Raw genomic sequence first — 4,872 nt, forward strand, 5'->3', positions numbered from 1 at the left:
CAAGGAATCTAGTTCTCCATATCTTGTACCGCACCATTGTGTCATCAAGGAATCTAGTTCTCCATATCTTGTACCGCACCATTGTGTCATCAAGGAATCTAGTTCTCCATATCTTGTACCGCACCATTGTGTCATCAAGGAATCTAGTTCTCCATATCTTGTACCGCACCATTGTGTCATCAAGGAATCTAGTTCTCCATATCTTGTACCGCACCATTGTGTCATCAAGGAATCTAGTTCTCCATATCTTGTACCGCACCATTGTGTCATCAAGGAATCTAGTTCTCCATATCTTGTACCGCACCATTGTGTCATCAAGGAATCTAGTTCTCCATATCTTGTACCGCACCATTGTGTCATCAAGGAATCTAGTTCTCCATATCTTGTACCGCACCATTGTGTCATCAAGGAATCTAGTTCTCCATATCTTGTACCGCACCATTGTGTCATCAAGGAATCTAGTTCTCCATATCTTGTACCGCACCATTGTGTCATCAAGGAATCTAGTTCTCCATATCTTGTACCGCACCATTGTGTCATCAAGGAATCTAGTTCTCCATATCTTGTACCGCACCATTGTGTCATCAAGGAATCTAGTTCTCCATATCTTGTACCGCACCATTGTGTCATCAAGGAATCTAGTTCTCCATATCTTGTACCGCACCATTGTGTCATCAAGGAATCTAGTTCTCCATATCTTGTACCGCACCATTGTGTCATCAAGGAATCTAGTTCTCCATATCTTGTACCGCACCATTGTGTCATCAAGGAATCTAGTTCTCCATATCTTGTACCGCACCATTGTGTCATCAAGGAATCTAGTTCTCCATATCTTGTACCGCACCATTGTGTCATCAAGGAATCTAGTTCTCCATATCTTGTACCGCACCATTGTGTCATCAAGGAATCTAGTTCTCCATATCTTGTACCGCACCATTGTGTCATCAAGGAATCTAGTTCTCCATATCTTGTACCGCACCATTGTGTCATCAAGGAATCTAGTTCTCCATATCTTGTACCGCACCATTGTGTCATCAAGGAATCTAGTTCTCCATATCTTGTACCGCACCATTGTGTCATCAAGGAATCTAGTTCTCCATATCTTGTACCGCACCATTGTGTCATCAAGGAATCTAGTTCTCCATATCTTGTACCGCACCATTGTGTCATCAAGGAATCTAGTTCTCCATATCTTGTACCGCACCATTGTGTCATCAAGGAATCTAGTTCTCCATATCTTGTACCGCACCATTGTGTCATCAAGGAATCTAGTTCTCCATATCTTGTACCGCACCATTGTGTCATCAAGGAATCTAGTTCTCCATATCTTGTACCGCACCATTGTGTCATCAAGGAATCTAGTTCTCCATATCTTGTACCGCACCATTGTGTCATCAAGGAATCTAGTTCTCCATATCTTGTACCGCACCATTGTGTCATCAAGGAATCTAGTTCTCCATATCTTGTACCGCACCATTGTGTCATCAAGGAATCTAGTTCTCCATATCTTGTACCGCACCATTGTGTCATCAAGGAATCTAGTTCTCCATATCTTGTACCGCACCATTGTGTCATCAAGGAATCTAGTTCTCCATATCTTGTACCGCACCATTGTGTCATCAAGGAATCTAGTTCTCCATATCTTGTACCGCACCATTGTGTCATCAAGGAATCTAGTTCTCCATATCTTGTACCGCACCATTGTGTCATCAAGGAATCTAGTTCTCCATATCTTGTACCGCACCATTGTGTCATCAAGGAATCTAGTTCTCCATATCTTGTACCGCACCATTGTGTCATCAAGGAATCTAGTTCTCCATATCTTGTACCGCACCATTGTGTCATCAAGGAATCTAGTTCTCCATATCTTGTACCGCACCATTGTGTCATCAAGGAATCTAGTTCTCCATATCTTGTACCGCACCATTGTGTCATCAAGGAATCTAGTTCTCCATATCTTGTACCGCACCATTGTGTCATCAAGGAATCTAGTTCTCCATATCTTGTACCGCACCATTGTGTCATCAAGGAATCTAGTTCTCCATATCTTGTACCGCACCATTGTGTCATCAAGGAATCTAGTTCTCCATATCTTGTACCGCACCATTGTGTCATCAAGGAATCTAGTTCTCCATATCTTGTACCGCACCATTGTGTCATCAAGGAATCTAGTTCTCCATATCTTGTACCGCACCATTGTGTCATCAAGGAATCTAGTTCTCCATATCTTGTACCGCACCATTGTGTCATCAAGGAATCTAGTTCTCCATATCTTGTACCGCACCATTGTGTCATCAAGGAATCTAGTTCTCCATATCTTGTACCGCACCATTGTGTCATCAAGGAATCTAGTTCTCCATATCTTGTACCGCACCATTGTGTCATCAAGGAATCTAGTTCTCCATATCTTGTACCGCACCATTGTGTCATCAAGGAATCTAGTTCTCCATATCTTGTACCGCACCATTGTGTCATCAAGGAATCTAGTTCTCCATATCTTGTACCGCACCATTGTGTCATCAAGGAATCTAGTTCTCCATATCTTGTACCGCACCATTGTGTCATCAAGGAATCTAGTTCTCCATATCTTGTACCGCACCATTGTGTCATCAAGGAATCTAGTTCTCCATATCTTGTACCGCACCATTGTGTCATCAAGGAATCTAGTTCTCCATATCTTGTACCGCACCATTGTGTCATCAAGGAATCTAGTTCTCCATATCTTGTACCGCACCATTGTGTCATCAAGGAATCTAGTTCTCCATATCTTGTACCGCACCATTGTGTCATCAAGGAATCTAGTTCTCCATATCTTGTACCGCACCATTGTGTCATCAAGGAATCTAGTTCTCCATATCTTGTACCGCACCATTGTGTCATCAAGGAATCTAGTTCTCCATATCTTGTACCGCACCATTGTGTCATCAAGGAATCTAGTTCTCCATATCTTGTACCGCACCATTGTGTCATCAAGGAATCTAGTTCTCCATATCTTGTACCGCACCATTGTGTCATCAAGGAATCTAGTTCTCCATATCTTGTACCGCACCATTGTGTCATCAAGGAATCTAGTTCTCCATATCTTGTACCGCACCATTGTGTCATCAAGGAATCTAGTTCTCCATATCTTGTACCGCACCATTGTGTCATCAAGGAATCTAGTTCTCCATATCTTGTACCGCACCATTGTGTCATCAAGGAATCTAGTTCTCCATATCTTGTACCGCACCATTGTGTCATCAAGGAATCTAGTTCTCCATATCTTGTACCGCACCATTGTGTCATCAAGGAATCTAGTTCTCCATATCTTGTACCGCACCATTGTGTCATCAAGGAATCTAGTTCTCCATATCTTGTACCGCACCATTGTGTCATCAAGGAATCTAGTTCTCCATATCTTGTACCGCACCATTGTGTCATCAAGGAATCTAGTTCTCCATATCTTGTACCGCACCATTGTGTCATCAAGGAATCTAGTTCTCCATATCTTGTACCGCACCATTGTGTCATCAAGGAATCTAGTTCTCCATATCTTGTACCGCACCATTGTGTCATCAAGGAATCTAGTTCTCCATATCTTGTACCGCACCATTGTGTCATCAAGGAATCTAGTTCTCCATATCTTGTACCGCACCATTGTGTCATCAAGGAATCTAGTTCTCCATATCTTGTACCGCACCATTGTGTCATCAAGGAATCTAGTTCTCCATATCTTGTACCGCACCATTGTGTCATCAAGGAATCTAGTTCTCCATATCTTGTACCGCACCATTGTGTCATCAAGGAATCTAGTTCGACGACTAAACTTCGCGTAGTTTTCGACTCCTCTGTAAAGGACAGCAAAGGAGTATCCTTGAATGATTGTTTATTGATTGGTCCTAAACTTCAGTTAGACATTCCAGATATTATCTTGAACTTCCGGCTGCATAGAGTGGCTCTTTGTGCAGATGTTAAACAAATGTATAGAGGTATTCTGGTCAATGATCAACATCGCAAATACCAACATATTTTCTGGCGAGATTCGCCCAATTCTCCTCTTCAGGAATTAGAACTTAATACTGTGACTTATGGATTTTCTTGTTCGCCGTTTCTCGCGCAGAGAACGATGCGACAACTTGTCGAAGATGAGGGAAAATCTTACCCGCTTGCATCTCACGCTATTCTGCACGAAACCTATGTTGATGACGTCACTACGGGCGCATCGGACATTGATAGTGCATTGTTGTTGAGAAATCAACTTATTTCGCTGTTGGATAAAGCACAATTTTCATTACGAAAATGGGCGTCGAGTCATCCTGAGATTTTGTCCGATTTACCTTCAGATCACGTTCAAGCCGCGATAGGTTTTGGTAGTGAAGAGGATGGTGCGTTGAAGGTGCTGGGGTTAGAATGGAAACCAGATCGAGATGTATTTACCTATTCTATTTCTCCACCTATCATTGATACTCAGCATACGAAGCGTTCTATCTTGTCTACCATTGCTCGTCTTTATGATCCGTTAGGGTGGCTCTCTCCCTCGATTTTCTTCGCAAAATGTATTATTCAACGCACCTGGTTAGCAGGTACGGATTGGAATTCCCCGCTTCCTGAAGACATTACCGCTGATTGGAATAAGTTTCTTCATCAAATATCTTCTCTATCAGAAATTAGTATCCCCCGCTTTTGTCATATTGAACCGGACTCAGATTGTTCGATCTTAGGATTCTGTGATGGCTCTGAGAAAGGTTACGCCGCTGTTTTGTATCTCCGCACATTATCTTCTGATGGAGAGATAACGATTTCCTTGTTGAAAGCTAAGAGTAGAGTTGCGCCACTTAAATCGGCTACTATACCACGTTTGGAGCTTATGGCCGCTGTTTTACTATCTCGTCT

The sequence above is a fragment of the Diaphorina citri genome, unplaced genomic scaffold (assembly GCF_000475195.1).
Source record: "Diaphorina citri unplaced genomic scaffold, Diaci psyllid genome assembly version 1.1 scaffold1543, whole genome shotgun sequence".
Classification (NCBI taxonomy): Eukaryota; Metazoa; Arthropoda; class Insecta; order Hemiptera; family Psyllidae; genus Diaphorina; species Diaphorina citri.